This window comes from Notamacropus eugenii, chromosome 3 (assembly GCF_028372415.1).
Source record: "Notamacropus eugenii isolate mMacEug1 chromosome 3, mMacEug1.pri_v2, whole genome shotgun sequence".
Lineage (NCBI taxonomy): Eukaryota > Metazoa > Chordata > Mammalia > Diprotodontia > Macropodidae > Notamacropus > Notamacropus eugenii.
Window position 1 is genome coordinate 252,483,928 of NC_092874.1, and position 21,286 is coordinate 252,505,213.

Genomic DNA, 21,286 nt, shown 5'->3' on the forward strand with positions numbered 1-21,286 from the left:
ACCAGATATTCATCCGGATGACTGGAGATGACCCAGGATGAGACAATTGGGGTTAAGTGACTTGCCCAAGGACATACAGCTAATGAGTGTCAAGAGTCAGAAGTAAGATTTGAACTCAGGTCCTCCTGACTCCTGCACTGATGCTTTATCCACTGCACCATCTAGCTGCCCCTATGTACATGATACTAAATAATGGAATCAGGTTGCTACAATGGTTAGAGCACTTGTCTCAGAGTGAGGAAAACCTGGGTTCAGATCCTGCCTTTGCTTCAAATTGACTATGTAAATCTAGACAGATCATGTAAACTCTACCTACAAAGTTTCCCTTAGGACTTATCTGAAAGCGAATAAAACAATGACTATAGCTCCAGTCTTGCAAGCCTTAAGAGAGGTTCAGACTAGATAACAAATAGGCAAAATGAGAGGTTCAAATTGCATAACATATATACCCGAAGTGATTTTAGAATTTAAAGCATGATATAATTGTATGTTATTATTTTGGCTGCCTTTTTAAGAATACTCACCTGTGCAGGGTAAAATGGATCATAGGAAATTCAAATAAGCTTGGAAATATCTAAATATATGTCTTCCAGGGGAGGGAAGAGGAGACAAGGAACAGTTCCAGGCACATAAAGATCAATTTATTATCGATTCAGTAATTATTGAACCAGTTGCCTGAAGGTATTATATTTTTTCTTTATTGATTACACTTAAGAGTTTGACTTAGTCCGTCACTCATGGCTTATTCATGTAATACAAATACTATACAAGTAGTGTTATAATGCTGCAGTATTTGATGTTCACATGGAAAAATTATTCTCTATTTAAAATATGCCTCCAACAAATGTCAAGGTCAATTGATTAAAAATGTAGAATTTTTCAGAGACTCAATTTCAGCTCATTATGGTTCCGCATAGATTTAAATCCATTATAATCTTTCCTAAAGAGAATTGAGTATGGTTTCCAAGTTAAAAATGGAGTAACACTAAGCTATCCTATTAATCATTTGTAGTACATGGGAGGCTTGAAGCCTTATGGCTCTTTTGACAAACACATTAAACTGCTTCTTCAACACATGGCATAAAATGTTATACAATGACATTTGGATTTAAAAAAATGCAACTTCTTTAAAGTACATCAAGGAAATATAGAGACTGGAGGTTCAGAGGTCAAATTGAACAAATGAACAGAGATGATATTTACAAATACCTTGGTCTTCTCTAGATAAGAAATATTGACCAAAAATTTCATTAGAAGAAAGGTTTGGGTCACTTTCTAAAAAAATCAAAGCTTCATGGAACACATATTTAAAGTAATTCACTCTATAGAATACCAGACATATCATATATTTCTGGAGCTATAATTGAACTCCACTACTGGATCTGATAGGAAATCTTTGGTCTTATATTTCATAGTCCAGATCTCTACCACACTCCTTTGTCATCTCCATGCCACCAGACATATGTTGATATGAATTTTCCTCTTCACAAATATAGAAGGTTTTATAATGAAAATTTAGGATTTGGTCATTGATACAATACAAAAATATTATATTTAAAGAGCCTCAACTTAGTAATTAATGTATATTATGAAAGGAAACGTTAAGAGATGCAACACATCACTACAGACTAGAAAAATAATATAACTGCTCAATACCTAGCAAGACATGAATTAAATATCTCATGGATTGACAAATAAAGTAGTCCCATAACAAAATAAATCACAAAATATCTTTGAAAATCCAACCAACAAACTGTGCAGGCTGCAAACTAAAATTATAAAACAAAAAGTTGTTTGCAATCACCCAGATACAACACTGATCCAAAAAAAAAAGAATTAAAAATAACTTCTTGACAGATGATGTCAAAAGGAATATAAGTGATCTCCAACTTATATGGATAGAAATGGTTCCAAATGCAGATAGGGTTGTTTTTAATAACAAATTACATAACATTTGTAAGAAAAATATATTTAGCACAGTACCTGGAATTTATGTATGCTATACGTATATAATTACTTATTCCCTTCCTTCCTTTCCCTTCCCTTTTCCCTAGAAAAAGAATATAGGTCCTTACTGTAATAAAATGCTCTGCAGTAGGTGCTCAAAAATGTTCATCAAAGGAATAACATCCAGTGTATGATATAAAAGAATCAGAAGTACTGGAGGAAGGAGGAGCACTAGAACCCTCCTCTTGACTAAGGATTCAGAAATCAAGTAACTGGCTGGGAAAATGCTCACAAAAGGGGAACAATAATTCCATAGAAAGTTACTTTCTCGGTGAACAAGTGTCTCCTTCCATCCTTTCTCATGAGGAAGAGCAAGGCATACTGTCAGAGGAAGTCAAAGTTTCTGCCTCCAGTACCTCCAAAATGAATATGAAATATGTTAAAGCCATAGAAGAGCTTGAAAAGGGAGTCAGCAGGTTGCTAAAGGAGAACAAAAAAATGCTGAGGAAAAATAACACCTTTAAAAATAGACTAACTCAATTAGAAAAAGAGGTCCAAAAAGCCAATGAGGAGAAGGAGGCATTAAAAAGCAGAATTAGCCAAATAGAAAAGAAGGCTCAAAATCTCACTGAACAAAATAGTTCTTTAAAAGAGAGATTGGAGTTAAGCTAATGACTATGAGATAAACCAAGAAGTTAAAAAACAAAACCAAAAGATTGAAATAATAGAAGATAATGTGCAACATCTCATTGGAAAAACAACTGACCTGGAAAATAGATCCAGGAGAGACAATGCAATAATTATGGGACTACCTGAAAGTCATGATCAAGAAAAGAGCCTAGACATTATCTTTCATGAAATTATCAAGGAAAAATGCCCTGAAATTCTAGAACTAGAGGATAAAATAAAAATGGAAATAATTCACCAATCACTCCTGAAAGAGTTCCCAAAGGGAAAACTCCTAGAAGTATTCCATAGTTCCCAAGTCAAGGAGAAAACATTAAAAGCAATGAGAAAGAAAGAATTCCAGTATTGTGGAAATACAATTAGGATAACACAGGATTTAGCAGCTTCTACACTAAGGGATTGAAAGTTTTGAAGTATGATATTCCAGAGGTCAAAGGAGGTAGGGGAAAAAATGGAATTTCAATGAAATAGAGAACTTCCAAGCATTCTTATTGATAATACAAAGCTGAATATAAAATTTGACTTTTAAATACAAGAATCAAATCTTGAGGGTACAATCTATCCATGGAAAATCTACCTGAGCAAGAAGGAATAAGTGTACAACAGTAATTTTTAGGAAAAAAAGGGGGATAAGGGAGTGAGCAACTTCTGTTCAAGACTGTCACATAACATTGAGTAATTAATGTCTAGGAAAGGAGCTGAGGGAGTCCTCTGTCAAGGACTATCTTGTAGCTCAAAAATAATTTTAAGAGGAAAAAACGAACAGAATCTCTATTGTTTGGTTTCTCAGGGACAGGTGAGACAAACAGGGCTGACACAAGGGGTCCCCTAAGAGGTTTTCACTAAATATACCTATTCTACTCCCTGAGGGTTCTTTACTAAATATACCTGTTCCACTCAACAGGGTCTGCTATGCTTCTGGAGTCTATGAGCCACTATCATAGCCTCATTCACTGCTGTTTACTGTTTTCTAATTTGCAGTTTGGGGTTCATCATTCTGGCTAGAGGCTTACTGTAATCTGAGCTAGGGCCTGACCATTCTCCTTGCAGGTATGACAAAATTGGATACAGTGTTTCAGGAGGACCTGCAGGTGCAGTTCTCATTTCCCTGATCAGTCTAATATCAGGCCTCTTTCTTCACTACATTCCAAGTAATGAACTATAAAAAATATACCTCGACTCTCAACAGAGCAATAAACAATTCTTTTCTTTTCAATCTATTCTGACTTTGGATCCACTGGCTTTTTACTCTTCTCTCTTGAGGAAATTTACCTTTATCATTGATTCTCATCACCCAAGGTACCAGTGATTCTCCTGTCCTTTGGGTGAACTGACTCAAAATATCTGTGACCTCCCACTGATCAAAATACTCCATTACCTCCCCAAATACTGTGAGGGACCCCTGATTCTCCTGCTTCCTTCTTAGTACTAACCAAACTTCAATCTCCTCATTTGTTTCATTCTTCTCATACACATCCTTCTGGCCTGTGTTTAGACTCAAATCAAGCCCAGCCTGTGCAAGGGCTGCATTCACTTTCCTATTAACTTTTTGTCTCCTGTGAACCAAAGCAACAACAGCTTTTTCTTTCACCACTTGAAATTCTCTAGCTTCCTCTCCTAAAGCAGAGTTTGAACACTGAAGGATAAAAACCTTCTCCTGCAAACCAGCCAACTCCCTTTCCATCTGAGCCTTCCCTTCTAGCAGCTTGTCTCTGCTTTTATATTTAATTTGATAGCTTGTTAGCAAGGCCTAGCCTCTCCTATACATCCCTGCTATTTCTTTTCTGGTCCTATTGTTATTTCCTGGGAACATCTTTCTAAGTCTTTGTGTTCTCCCTTCTGTAGCCTAGGTTCCCAGTTTCCACAGAGCCTTGTGCCCTTGGTCCATTCTGCTGCTAGGGAGGAATAAAAATTCTCCCACCCTAGTACATCCATTTCTTCCTTCATCTCCTCTGCCTCTCCAAATACAGGTCTGATATTTCATGATCCCAAACTCATAGTCATTTGTAGAGTCAATGTAATATTCACAGCACCTATAGTGACCTTAAATAACACAGCCAATTCTGAATCATGAGATGCCACAGACTCTCCACATGGAAGACTGAACCAAAACTTTTATTGAGACACCAGAGAGCCAAATCTATCATAGTAATAAAAATCTATACACAGTATCAATGTAGAGAACAACACCAGCCCCAAGCCACCCCCTGCCAGGCTTCCCACAAACCAGCTATATTAAACAAATGACAAAAAGGCCCTCAAACAAAATCACAAACAAGATCTTTCACTCACACTAGCCAGCAGCCTTTATTCTTCATAGGTCTGACTGCTCTCTCACTAATTTCTTCTCAGTTCTGCTCTAGCTCCACCTCTTCCTGTTGCACCCTTCCTATTCTACCCATTCAGCAAAGTCCTCCCACTACAGGCTCTATGTGCCTCATACTCATGTGACTCAGGCTTCCATGTAATCCAAGCAGGTCATATGGGCCTATTAATGGATGAAAAATATCTTTCTGTTTAAATTACCATTAGAGTCTCTATTAGGGCAATTTGAAAAATATACTTAGAAAGTATGATTATGTGTTAACTTTGATGTGATGATTATAAAGTTTTTGAAAAAAAGGAGAATACTGGGAAAAGATGAAAAGGAGAGTCAGAAGGAGTTAAACTATATTACATAAAAAAGAAGCATGAAAGACACATTACAATAGAGGGAAAGAAGGAAGGGGGTGAGCATTGTTTGAACCTTACTTTCATTGGATTTGGCTAAGTTGGGTACAGAACTCTTTCTTACCCGATAGGAAGTAGGAGGGGAAAGTGTAAGGGAAAGGGAGGGTGGGGATGATAGAAAGCAGGGAAGATTTTGGAGAGGCAGTGGTGAAAAGTAAAACAGTGTTGAGGAGAGAGAAAGTGAAAGGAGAGAGAAAAATCTAAAGGAGGGGAGAATAAGATGGAAGGAAATACAACATTAGTAATTATAACTTTGAATGGGAATGTGATAATTTTTCCTATAAAACAAAAGTGACTAGTAAAGGGGATCAAAAATCAGAATCCTGCAATATCTTATTCTCAAGAAAGACATGTAAATCAGAAAGACATACATAGTGCAAATTTAAAAGACTGGAACAAAACAGATCTAATTAAAGAAGGCAGGGAAGGAAATTGCATCTCACTAAAAAGAAGTACCATAAACAATGTAGTAATATCAATACAAAACCTATATGCACCAAGAGGTATAGCCTCCAAATTCTTAGAAGAGAAGCTTAATAAGATACAGGAAGATAAATGAGAAAACAATACTGGTGGGGACCTCAAGCTCTCCCTCTCAGAACTAGATAAATCTAAGAAGAAAATAAATGAGAAACAGTTAAGTAGATAAATAGAATTTTAGAAAAGTTAAATATGATAGAACTCTGGAGAAAAATGAGTGGAGACAAGAAGGAATGTAAATTTTTTCTCAGAAGTACATGCAACTACGGAAATATTGACCATGCCTTAATGTATATAAACTTCAGAATCCAATGCAGAAAGGAAAAAAAAAATAAACAAGCCCTCTTGAGAACATAATACAATAAAAATATGTTTAATAAAGGGCCATGGGAAGATAGGCAAAAAATTAATTGGAAACTAAATGATCTAACCCTAAAGAATGGGTCAATCAACAAATCTTAGCAACAATCAATAACGTCATCAAATAGAATTACAACGAGATAACTTAACTAAACTTACATGATACAACCAAAGCAGTAATTACAGGAAATTTCATATATCTTAATGCTTACATGAAGCAAAAAAAAGAAAGAAAGAAAGAAAGAAAGAAAGAAAGAAAGAAAGAAAGAAAGAAAGAAAGGAAGGAAGGAAGGAAGGAAGGAAGGAAGGAAGGAAGGAAGGAAGGAAGGAAGGAAGGAAGGAAGGAAGGAAGGAAGGAAGGAAGGAAGAAAGGAAGGAAGGAAGAAAGAAAGGAAGAAAACAGATCAGTGAATTGGGCATACAATTAAAAAAAGCTGGAAAACGGAAAAAGAAAAAATTCCAAATTTAATGTCACGTTAGAAATTGTTAAAATCATAGGAGAGATCAATGAAATTCAATGTAAGATAACAGTTGAAAGATAAAACTAAGGATGGTTGCATGGGGGAAAACCATAAAATGCATAAACCTTTGGATAATCTGATTTAATAAAAAGAAGGAAAACCAAATTATCAGAATAAAAAAAGTGAAGAGGCTCATAAAATTAAGATTAATAATATTAATCATTAAGACTCATCACCAGTGAAGAGGAAATTAAAACAATAATCAGAAGTATTTTGTCCAATTATATGCCAATAAAGTTGGCAATCTTGGTGAAATGGATCAATATTTACAAAAAAATATACATTGTGTATATTAATAGAAGATGAGATAAACATTTAAATAACCCCATTTCAGAAAAAAAAAAAAAGAATAAGGCATCAGTGAACTCCATAAGGAAAAAAAAAAATCTACAGGGTTGAATATATTCACAAGTCAATTCTACAAAATATTTTATGAATAAGTAATCCAAGTATTACATAAACTCTTTGGAAAAATAGGTGGAGTCGTTCGTACCAGATTATTGTTATGATACAAATATGATGCTGATACCCAAACTGAGAAAAGCCAAAACAGAGAGAGAAAATTATGAATCAATTTCCCTAACGAATATAGATGCTCATAAGTGGATTGAACTAATGTAATAAAAATGACAATTCTATCTAAATTAGTTACCCTATTTAGTGTCATATCAATCAAGCTAAAGAAATATTATTTTATAGAGTTAGAAAAAATAATAATAAAATCATCTTGAAGAATGAAAGGTCAAGAATATTAAAGGAATTAATGAAAAAATGTAAAGGAAGGAAGCCTAGACATAGAAGATTAAAGCTATATGCAAAGGAGCAATCATCAAAACTATTTGATATTGACTAAGAAATAGAGTGGTGGATGAATAGAAAAGAGGTACAAAAGACACAATAATAAATGATTAGTAATCTACACTTTGATAAACCCTAAGTCTCCAGATTCTTGGATCAGAACTCACTACTTGACCAAAAAAAAAAAAAAAAATCCTGGGAAAACTGGAAAATGAGTATGGAAGAAATTAGGCATAGACCCATATCTCACAACCCATATGTAGAAGAGATCAAAATGGGTATATGATTTAAACATAAAGTGTGATATAAGCCAATTTTGAAAGTGAAGGAATAGATTAGTTTTCAGATAATTGGAGAAGATAAGAATTCATGATCATGCAAGAGGATGAGAATACTATGTAATAAAACATAGATAGTTTTGATTATGTTAAATTAAAAACATTTTGCACAAACAAAACCAACTGAAACAAGATTAGAAAGGATAGAGAAAGCTGGGAAACAATTTTTACATCCAATGTTTCTGATAAAGTCCTCCTCAAATGTATAGAGATTTATAAATGTATAGAAATTTATAAGAATACAAGTCATTCCGCAATTGATAAATAGTAAAAAGACATGAATGGGTAGTTCCCAGTTGAAGAAATTAAAGCTATTCATAGTCATAAGAATAAAAATGCTCTAAATTATCATTGATTGGAGAAATGCAAATTGACAAAACTCTGAGGTACCAACTCACACCTATCAGATTGTCTTATATGACAGAAAAAAAAGATAACAATTAGAGAAGACATGAGAAAATGAAAGACAGAGAACAGTTTGGAACTATGCCCAAAGGGTATGATGGCCTTTGATCCAACAATGTCACTGCCAAGTCTGTCTCCCAAAGAGATCATAAAGAAGGGGAAAGGACTCACATGTGCAAAAATATTTATAGTAGTTCTTTTTGTGCTTGCAAAGAATTGGAAATTTTGTGGATCCCTATCAACTGGACAGTGGCTAAAAAGTCGTGGCATGTGAATGTAATTGAATGTTTTTGGGCTATAATAAATGATAAGCAGGAGAATTTCAGACAAAAACCTGGGAAGACTTTTATGAACTGATGCCTAGGGGAGTGATCAGAATCAAGATATCATTGTACACAGTAACAACAACATTGTGGGATGACCGAACATGATAGACATAGCTCTTCTCAGCAATACAAGGATTCAAGACAATTCCAAAAAATATCATGAAAAGAAAGAAATATAGAGTATGAATGCAGATTGAACCATACTGTTTTCATAGTTTTTCCCTTTTGCTATCTTTTTTTTTTCTGAATATAACTCATGTGGAAATATATTGGCATGATTTTACATATATAATCTATATCAGATTGCTTGGTTTCTTGGGGAGGTGAGAGAGGATGGAGTGCGGGATAAAAACTTGAAACTCAAAGTCTTATTACAATGAATGTTGGAAACTATTTTATAGGTACTCGAAAAATTATACTTCATGAAAAAAAAACAAAACAATAAATAAATGTTAAGGTCCTGAATGACTGTGATCCACTCCCCCAACCCAAGGAGTAGCATGAAAGAAAAAAGCTATAACTTTGTAAATATACCATTTCCATTTTGAAATATGTCAGCTGCATTATGTAAAAGCCCATAATTATTTAATCTTTAGTGATGTTCTTTTAAACCTGCCAAAAGTCAGTTGAGGGAAAATGACTACATAAGCTATCAATGAGAGAATAATCATGCAGTATTTCACCTGCTTTCCCCCCAAGAAAGTGAATGTCATTTCTGCATCAATAAGAAATTTAACTTCATATATACTAAAACTATTCTGTAAGGCAGAAGTCCTTAATTTTTGTGTGTCTTTAATGGAATCATTTGACAATTTGATGAAGCCTGTGGACCCCTCTTCAGATTATTTTTTTTTAATTCTTTAACTTAAAATGCAAAAGATCACAAAGAAGACACAATATTGAAATAAATTTTAAAATAAAACAAATGTAATTCAAAATCTCCAGGTTAAGATCGCTTGCTCTAAGCAATGCGTTTTGAGTTAGTTCCAGTCAGCCAACCGAATGGGAATTCTAAATTTATCTCGTCAAACTCCTCTTATGACAATTAAGGAAACTGAGGTAAGAGAGGCAAAATGTGTAGCCCAAGGTCATAAAGGTAAAAAGTTGCAAAGGAAGGAAAGGAAATGAAGTAAATTATTGACCTGCTCTGTTGTATTCCTCTTTGATCAGTCCACTGTTTCGGATTCCAGGTATGCTTTTAAAGAAAGGAAATTAACTGCAGAAATTCAAGGAGAAATTGATTAGGAGAGTGAGCAGGCTGTAGATCACAGTATGAGGAAGAATGAATTAAGAAACTCAGTGTTTTATGAACTGATCTAACCATTCTGGAAAGCAACTTGGAACTCTGCCCAAAGGACTATGAAACTGTGCATAACCTTTAATCCAGCTCTGTATCCCAAAGAGATGAAATAAAATGGAAAAGTACCTACACATACAAAATATTTATAGCAATTCTTTTTGTGATGTCAAATACCTGGAAATTGGAATGTGTCCACCAATTGGGGAACGACAGAACAGGTTTTGGTGTATGATTATAATGGGATGCTATTTTGCTATGAGAAATGATGAATAAGATATTCTCAGAAAAGAAGGATGTTGAGCCCTGAGTCAGGAAGATTCATTTTCCTAAGTTCAGATTCAGCCTCAGACTGTGTGTAACTCTTGGCAAGATGAAGGCTGTTTTAGAATATCTGTATTCCTTTTGGTTCCTTTCATATTTTCATGAAGGATGCTATCAATAGATAACATTTTTTTAGATAGCATAGATTTTTCTCATTAAAATACAGGAGTAGAAGTGTTGGCATATAGGTAAGTATTTATATGATTCCATCTTTCAAATAATATGTTAGTTCTGCTTGGTCATTCCTTTTTTTTTTAAAGTCACATTAAAGTAATGAGTAATGACATTTTAGTGCATCTGTTCTACAACTGACTTAGATCACTTCAGTAATTCAGATTTGGAGAGCAGAATGTAATGAAGTACCCCTGGATCATAAACAAAATAAAAACAAATTACTACAAAGAAATTGATAATATAATTTTGATTTCCTAGTAAAGAAAGAATATTGACTGAAATAAAATACTACCTCACCTTCAGTAATCATGGCAAGAAACCACTCCTAGGTCAGTTATGCACTCCTTTCAATGTAGAAAGAGGTCTAATAAAATCTCTGACTTTAATTCCCCCTAGGCTTAGCTTTTTGTCTTAGGTGGGATGGTCTATTGCCAGAATAGTGCTTCAGTCTTCACAGAATGGTAGAAATTGAGTGAACTTAAAAAAAAAAAATGAACTGCTTCAAAATTATCTTCACTGTCATTCATTCCCACCAACTATCATCCTATATCCCTCCTTCCTTTCATGTCTAAATTCTTGGAGAATCAGTCTACAGTTGTTGCCTCTAATTCCTTGTCTCTTATTCTCTGGCACTTTGTATCATCTGGCCTCCCATCTGATCAGTTGAACTAAATTGCTTTCTCCAAGATTACCAGTGATCTCATAGCTGGCAAAGCAAAAGGACTTTTCATAGTCTTCATTGTTCTTGACCACTCTGTGAAGTCTTTTGCACTAATGATCACTTTTTTCTTGATAATCTCTTCTTTCCAGGTTTTCAGGGGAACATTCTTTCCTGAATTCATACACACACACACACACACACACACACACACACACACACACACATACTTATACATATATACATATACACACATATATACATACACATACACCTTATATAAATATATATGTGTGCATATACGTATGCACATATACACATATATACATATAAAACATATGTGCATACATATATGCATATGTATGTAAATGTATACACATATATGTATCAGTTTACAAATAATAAAGAACTATATATCTTAGCATTAGTAATAAAATAACTTTCCATTCATCAGATTATAATAGATTTACCCCACTTAAGTAAACAAACATATTCATTATTATCAGTTTTTTTTAAAATTTGGATATAATAAATGTTTCATATAACATTTATTATATTCTTAAAGAAATATCTTTCTAAGGAAATTTTTGTACTCAAATAAACAAGAAAAACATCTCTTTTTAGGTTGATTTTAACATTTTATTATTTTGTGTTTTGTTTTAAAGAAAAGGAGAAAACCCACCCATTCAGGAAATACCACACACTTTCAAAAAAAGATTTTGTGACTAAAGGGAATGGCTATGTGTGAACTTATGAATGCAATTTTCTAACTACAAAACAAACTAAATATTCCTCATTTCTGGGGCGGAGGGATGTCCATAGACTACATCCAAAATTCATTGCTGGTTTTTCCTTAAACTTGTCCATCAGATCAAAGCAATTGCATTTTTGCTTCACAGAAAGCAAAAAATAATGCAAAAGAAGCTTTTGGATCACAGAGACAGTTCAAGATTTAAATCTAGAAACTACTCTAGCTTCACTGTCTAGGTTTAAAAATATGGCTTTTGCATATTTTTACAGAATTTATGTATCAATATTCCACTAGAAAAAGAGAGCTTTCTCCTGCAAGCGATAGCTGATGGTAGGAATAACCAATAAATATCTGAGGCCTGAGAATGGCAAGTCCATTTTTATGTAGAGTACATTTTATGAGAAGATTTTGCAGCTCAGTCAAGTCATTAGAGGATTCTTCTCAGTGGGAGAAGAGGCTTTTTTTCCCACCCCTATAACTTACTACAAGCTGAGGGGGAGAGAAAACTCCTAAAGGACTCACGTGTAATGAAATCTGTCTTTGAAAACCGTTTTGCCTTTTCGAAGGCACATGAGAAATAAATGAGGTTTTAGCCTCTTAGACTGCAAAGGGCATTATACCACCAGTTTGTGTTCTTGCTACAGTTAAATCTTTCTAATGGCATTTAATATTATAGATCTCTGCTTTTGCAGTTTGGCAAGCACAGGGAAAAGAATAAATCATGTGGGTTGGACTCTTGGCTTTTTAAAAATGCATTTTCAAAACATGTATTTTTCTGCTTCTTAGTTATGAACTACAAACATTTTTTGCTAGCTCCAGGTCTGAGGTGAACCTAGCCAGGCGCAAATCTCAGAATATTGCTAATAAGTATGTATATATTAAAAAAATCTTTAATTTTTTGGATTTTTTTGCCTTCCTTCAATACAAAATTCTGATTATAAATTATTTAAACAGAATTGTAATTTAACAGGTTAACTATTTATGATCTTAAGAACAAGACAGTAAATTTTCTCCCTTCAAAAATCTTTTAAAATTCATTTTTTGATTTTTTCTTTAAATGGAAATATTCTAAGTTTTGCCTAATCTCTCTGGTCTGGTAATTTCTTGAGATTTAAAGAACTCTATAGAGGGATACATTAAAGGAATCAATGATGTCTAGCATAGGGAAGAGCTTGGGGCAAGGTTTAAAAATGTTGGCAGTGTCTTTGTACATTTCAAATACTGTGTCCCAACAACAAAATTATGAGCAATGGGTAGAAGCAATAGAAAGAATGATGTTGACTCTCTCTCTCTTCACATACATATATGCATGTATGTATGTGTATGTGCATATATACATAAATGTATACATATATACATGTATACACACATATGTACACATGCATATATGTATATATACACATGCATATATACATACATGCATATATGTGTGTATACACATATATACATGCATATATATGCCCATCTACATAGGAGGGAATGCAAATATATCTATATCTATATCTATATATATTATGTAAATAGGTAGATAGATAGATAGATAGATACATAGATACATAGATACATAGATATCCTGACATTTAGAGCTGCCCCTGAGGATGCAGTGGCATCTTCATCAGACTGGGAATATAGATATTGTAAAAGGAACTTCTCTTCAGGTAAACATTGCACTAGATGAAGTTTGAGGACCCTTTTGATTCTTATATTTCATGAATTTACATTTTGTGTAGTTATGTTTTGTACAGTAAATCCCAACTCCTGTAAGACATGAGTTGGTAAAGGGTCACAATTCACTAGACATTGGAATGGTCTTGTCTGCATTATAGCTCAGAGGTACATTTCTTTGAAGAAGAATCACTCCCACTCCACCTACTCCTACAAGTTAATACTTGCAGCAAAACTCCCTCCAACTCTTGCTGTAACCTTCACCAAGAATAAGAGAAGGTGGAAAAGAGATTTCTTTGGGACAAAATTAAATTAGTTTCCATCTATATATTATATTTTCTTGTTCTTGTAGTTACACATATGTGGTTCTGAATAACATATATATCATTGAAGATTCAAGAATTGAATCTTGTCTTGAGAGTATGGCATTAGAAACTATTTAGATAAGCTTCTTCGTGTACCAAACCAAACACATAGCTGATTGAGTTCTTGATACTTCAACTCTGTCCCCATGAAGAAGATGCAAACTAAGAATATGTTAGATTCCTGTAGAAATCTTTTTGTCTCATTATGGTCAATAACCTAAAGGTTGAGTAGATGTTTTGGAGAAGCATAATTGAGAAAACATGAGTGATAGAAAGTTCTTAAACTTTAAGAGAGAGATAGTGATAATTTTATTTTAAAAAGATTCTTTGATTTTTAACACTCCAGGAAAACATCTTGATATACAGGCTAATGCAGATTGAGGATAACCAACAGTCTTCAAACCCATCAGTGAGCTAGTTAGGTGTCTACCCAATCATGGAAAGACTTCCCCCAACAGAATGGTATATGAGAACAATTTGATCCACCAACCATGAAGTTGGCTGAAGCAATTATTGTGAAGTGCTTACAGCAACTAGTATGACATTGAAAATACCAAGTTTATCCACTATATCCCAAGCCATCACCGGTTGTCTTGACTTTTTTCTTCCACTGGACCACAGTAACTCTGGAAGAGAGTGAATTTGTCCAATTCTGCCTCACAGAAATTGAATTCACCCCATGATGTCATTGGTCCTTTTCAAAAACATGGGCCAAAGAAGAGTCATCAATCCATTTCAGCCCATTGTGCACAACCCTTTTACATGAACTCTGGTAAGTTCAGCCCAGGAAGGAAAGATCTTTATTTTTTTTTTTACTTTTTCCTTCACACTATGATAATAATTAGCAAAATGTTTGGTTATTTTCATGACCATGCATCTAGGATTGTGTATGCATTTGATAGCATCCTTTACACAAGTTTTTTTGTTTTCATAGTTCCTTACTTATCAGATCTTTCAGACATTTCACATCCACTGTGCACTTTTCCATTATCCTCTGAGTGATACTTATTTTAAAGTTTTTGAAAACTGTAGTGCCCATCTACAGAGGACAGAATACAAATCTAAGAAAAAGGAAAAAAAAATTGTAAGCTCTTGGAGGACTTGGAGTAGGTCTTGTATTTTAAGTGCTTTCCCCATATCTTTTGCTTTCATAGTACGACATAGTAGTTAGAGAGCTAGTTTGGAAGGTGGGTACCTTTGGGTTTATATCCTGACTTATATCATGTATAATTCTAGACAAGTAACTTAAACTCTTAGAATCTTAAGCAATCCCTAACACTATAAATTGCAGAGGAAGTATTAACCTACATGGATAGAAGGTGTATTTTTGTTTGTTTGTTTTTTTTACATATATATCAAAGAAATCACAGCTTCTATTTTTATCTTTATTCTTTGCTTTTATGCTCTCTACAATTCCTAAGGGATTGGGCCTCATGTTTTTTTGGTTTTGCTTGTTTGGTTTTTGCATCCCATACAGTACCTGGCACAGCATTTTGCCCACTCAAAATGTAAAAAGAACTTCATCATTGTACCCATCAATTAGTTTTGGGTTTATAAGATTTTATTTCAAGCTTCTCTCAAAGTTTGAATAATCCTTAATTGTCTTGTATACCTCATATAAGAGACACCTGAAATACAAACTCCTTTTTTTTTTTAACCTTTTTTTTTCTTTGGTAGTTTACTCAGAAATTCTCTTTTGCCATAGAAAAATAAAACACCCACTGTGCCCCTTCCTTTCTCTTTCTAACTAATTAACAACACCAAAACAACATAACACATCTTCTATGTGTTCCTTTCTCAGGAACAACCTGTATGACTTTATTATTTTCATCATCCTCCTTTTATGGTATAGTTCTTTCCTCCTCCATGTACAGAAAGGTTCCCCCCTTGCTCAACCACAACATTGAAACCTCCATTTCTTCTATTCACAGATGAAAAAGCTCTCTCCCTAAATTTCTCATATCACTTTGCCTTGGCACTTTTACATTTACACATTCTCTATTATAGCAAAGTTATTTGCATACCCTATTATATTATAAGCTCCTTGAGAGCAGGCATTGTATTGTGTCTCTAACAAGAGGAGGGGAATATGTTTCAACATCTGTTCTCTGAGACCAAGATGGACTAATTCATTTAATCTGGAATCAGCTGTCTTCTATTGTGATTTGACTTTATATTATTGAAATATTTCAAATACTATACTTTTGGTTCTGTTCTCTTCCCCTTATACTACTTCGTGTGGCTTTACAGATTTCTCTGACATCTTCATATTACTGTTATGTGTAGTAACATTCTATTACATTTGTCAATCACAATTTGTTCAGGTATTACCCATTTAACTGACATGTTGGTCACTTTACATTTGAGATTCCATTGTGAAGTAAGACTATTTAGAGACAATCTGTCACAGTACCTAGATAGCTAACCAATGAACTTGGAATATTTGGGTTCAACTTATCATCTATGTCACTGGGTAAATCACCTAACTCTTCAATGCCCTAGGCAGTTCTTTTAGAATGTAATTGGCAAAGAAAGCACTAAACTCACTTGATGGAGGGAGGTTCCTCATTTGGGAATGCCTTATAGCAACATAGTATTTTCTATATACCTGTGATGTAAATGGATGGTGTAAACATGTTTTCTCACAAACTGTTTCTCATTTTCCTAACGTTCTTGTCAGACATGGGTTCTTTTAATTATTTGTCCCTACTTTTATTTAGTATGGTCCTATACACTGATTGGATCCTGGTCATATATATTTCGTATATTAGTCTTACTGATCTCCTTTTCTAATTTTTAACCAGTATTATACATAATTACTTCTTTATAAGACAACTTGAAACCTTGTAATACCAGGTTTGTTCCTATTTGTTTTCACTTTGTTTTCTGGGAAATTCTTGATCTTTCATTCATCAAAGAAAATATTATTATTACTTTGTCTAGTTCAATAAACTAATCCCTTGGCAGTTTGATTGCAGAGAACTAAGTTTATAAGTTAATTTACACACTATCATCATTTTTATTATATTATTGTAATCCAGCCTTGGAAAATAAACAAGTTGTTCATGATGCAAGTTGTCCTTTATTTCTGTAAGTATGTAAGATTTTTTGAGTAATGTTAACATAGATCCATAGGTTATCTTGACAGATTTACTTCGCAAAATTTTATGCATATATGTGCTTTTATATATCACATACATATGCATATATATACATATATATAATATATATATATACATATATATATATATATATAGAGAGAGAGAGAGAGAGAGAGAGAGAGAAACTTAGATAGATACACATATACAAACACACCCATACATACGTACATACATAGATATTGAGAGGAAAGGAGAAGGAGAATGGATGACAGTCAGAGAAGGGGGGGGGAATAAGAAGAAAAGAACAGAAACAGAGGAATGGTTAATGTGATGTGGATAGATACTTGTTCTGTGTTCAATTTCACTTCTGACACATATAAACTATGTGATACTGGGAAAGTAGTTTAACTTTTCAGTATGCTAGCAAATCCCCTGACTATAATTTGAAGAGAAAATTATGGCTTGAATTCATTTTTTATATTTATTAATTTATTTATATTTAATTTTTGACATTCATTTGCATGAGATTTTGAGTTTCCAGTTTTTTCCCCATCTCTCTCCTCCACCAACCTCAAAATGCCATGCATTCTGATTAATCTTTCCCCCAATCTGCCCTCCCTTCTATCACACCTCTCCCTTCCCTTATCATCATCTTCTCTCTTTTCTTATAGGGCAAGGTAGATTTCTATGCATTGTTACCTGTATTTCTTATTTCCCAGTTGTATGCAAAAATCAATTCTTATTTTTTCCCCCCTTTTTGGAGCATTTTCCCAGACAATTACTTGAATTTTGCTTCCTTTGTCAAGTGGAGAGTATCCTCTGGGGACCTGTAAGTTCTCTGTTCCTCCTAGGTGGCAAAATCAAGGTCCAGTACTCTGTTCTGGGAGCAACTACACGTACTCTTTACTTCCCAGGATCTGTGAGCAGGGTTCCCTGTCCCAAGCCTCCACTAGCTCCACCATGCCAGTGCTCCTCCTCACCCTCACCCCACCTCCTCCTCACTGCTACTCAGGACTGAGACCCAAATCAGCTGCTCAGTTCCCCCAGAGCCTTTAAGCTGATGGCTCCCAAAGTGGTAGCTGCTGCCTTCCAAAGTGGTAGCTGCTGCAGCAGTGGCTAGTGCTGCCCTGAGCCCTGGGCTAGGGCCAGACCCTGCTTCCTTCTCACACAGGTGAAAGAGCTTTTTTACTTACCTTTGAAGCTGTCTTTGGAGTTTGTGGGTTGAGAAATCTGGGAAGCACAGTTGCTGCCTGTGATTCTGAGCCCTGAAGCCTACTCCTACTCTCTTCTTTGAGCCTGATGTGATTGACCTTTCCTTTCTGCCCTCTAGGCTGTATTGGGCTAGAAATCTCTTTTGTTCTATAATTTTGTGGCTTCTGCTACTCTACAATTTGTTTAGAGTCATGTTTTACAGATATTTTATGGGATATGATGGGGAGCTACAGCAGGTTCATCCTTCTATTCCACCATCTTGCCTCCACCTCCCTGGCTTGAATTCGTAAAATAAATTTCATTATCTGGAAGTTTTTGATACGAATGAAATCATATTTCCCTTCTCTACATGTTCTTTCCATTTGTACTTTTGAAGTATTGTATCCAAAGTTATTACATTTATAATAACACATTATAGTCTTTTGAAGGCACACATTGGTCCACCTTAAAAAGTGAAACAAATTATGATAAATTTGCCTTCATAGATTATAGAAAATTTTTATTTTTTGCCACAAATTTCAAGTAGTATGAAAGTGTGACAACAACAAAAATAAACATTGCTTGTAACTGGGGTATGATGGTAAATATTGAATAACCCACTCTTCACAAAAAAATAATAAACATATGCCATCTTTGGCCTTCATTAATATTCAAGAGCATTTTCTGTATCATTTTCTTAAGTCTAAACAATCAACAAAACAATAAATCAAGCCCTGGTTTGTACTGTTTACCAGTCTCACAAGTAAAAATGCTTATACTGAGGAATTAACAATCAACTCTGAGGAGTCAGTTGAAGCTGACTCCAAAACAATTTGGTTTTGTGCTCAGTTAATGTACTCAAGACATTTAATATTGGCCACAACCAAACTGATTGATTTTACCACTTAACTTTTCCTAAAGCAAAAAATTAAAACATTTAAACCAGGCTGACTACATTGCCCATTAAGAGCTAAGATCCATTACTACTAGACCATACTTCTAGGACTTGGAACTGATTATTGGGTAGAATTAATATTAATAATAATAACAGCAGCACACCCTATGCTCATCTCAAGCAGCTCTTTAGAAAAATAGTTGACACAGTAAATATGGTACTTAGTGAAAGTACAGAGTATAATAGCAAATGGTTATATAAATGTAGTACTTACTATTATTTAATAAAGGCAATTGAGTTACTATATTTTTTGAGAAAGTAAATGTTGTGGTCATAATAATCTCTAAAGGAAATGATTTTGCCTGAAGTATGATAGATTGAGAGAACAGTAGGCAGAGTTAACTATTATCATAGTTGAATTATAATTTTTTGCTACAACTAGAAACAGATAGCCTAATGAAAGGATAAGAAGGTGTGACTAGCTTTGTTTGCATATCAAAGTAACCTGAATAATAACAAATTTTCATAGAAGAAGATGAGATATAGCTTGTTCCTTTAGTAATTTAAAAATGAATCTAATACAATGTATTTTACTAGTATAAAAACATTATAGCATCATAAACATATTCACAAATATATCCATATTTATGATCCTCTTTTCAATTCAAAATTCATTTATGGATGCCTGCTGTAAAAAAGTGTGATACAATAGAAAGAATGTTGAATTTAGAGACAGAGGGTCTGGTACCATTTCTGATTACACAACTATTCCATCTATTCTCTGGCACAGAAAATTTTACTCTCCTGGGTTTCCTTAACAATATCTATGTTTTCTTTCTCTAAATATTATTCTGTGATACATTCATTAAAAATCATATTAATTAGAATAGAGACACTTGTAAGATAAGCCCTGGTTTCAAGCATAATATTTTGTGCCTGGGAGTAGTAACATGAGGGTTATTGGCAAAAAAAGAGGGAAATATATACTTGTAGCAGGTGACATTGTAGCTTTGGTATAGTATACTATTGGCACTTGCCATTCCATTATTCTGTATTGTTCTATGGCCCCACTCACAATCTCTCTTTCCTACCCCACCCCTGAAGAGTCTACAGTGAATCAATGCTTTCCAAAATCATTTGCTGGAGAATATTGTCCACTATTACCATTCTGTCAATGTAAATATCTCAAATAGTCATTAGAAAGGAAAATATGAGAAATCTGTCTAGCATCACAATAAACAATCTCCCTGAAAACAGAGAATCTTTTATTTCCCTTTGGATCCTCAGCATCTAGCATGGTGTCTAGCACAAAGGAGTCTCTTAATAAATCTTTGTAAAACTAAAGCAATATCAGTAGAATTGAATGTGGGGATTTCATTGAATTGAATGTAAGTACAGAAATGGAATTAGAAATCATATTCAGCCTCTACAGTTTATAGATGAAGAAAGTGAGGCCCAAAGGTGACTTGCTTAAAGAAAAAAATAGATCGTAGATCATAGACAGACAGACAGAGAGATATATAGATAGATAGAACAAATATTGAAAACATTAGACAAATGAACTTGGTGCACTCTATAGATAACATACTCTTCTAAACTTTTCACCTTTTTTCTTATTATTATTCTGTAGTGCAACATGGTATGGGAGAGAGTTTTCTCTATTTCTCATCACCAGGTTTATCTTCCAAAATCACACAGGATATATGTGATAATTCTCAGTTTTATTTCCCACTCAGTCTGAGAGGGGAATTCTTGATCTTTCACTTTCCTGACCCCACAAAAGAAAGAAGTTAGGGAAGTAGTAAAATTTCTAGAATTCTTATAGAAATACATGATAGAAGGAAACACGATCTCCATGTGTGACATGGTTCAAGAAGTAGGGTTAGTACTTAAGGAACATGAATTTTAAGAAAGACTTCTTAGCATTACTCCTGAATTTTGTCTCAGGAATCAACCCAACTCTAAATCTGAGGGTTTAGAAAGCAAATTTTAAGTGGAGAGATGGATGGGAAAATTGAGTAGGGTAATTATTAAAGAAAGACAAGGATCACCTTTGTGGTCCTGTAACTAAAGCAGGCATTAAGATTCTAAAACGATGATATAAGAAAAGAAGCATTCAGGATCTTGCAACACTCCTTATTATACTGACTTATTTTGATAGTATAAGTCCAAGGGAGGGACTTGGTTTTGTAGCAGCTTCAGTGTGTGTGTGTGTGTGTGTGTGTGTGTGTGTGTGTGTGTGTGTGTGTGTGTGTGTGTGTGCGCGTGTATGT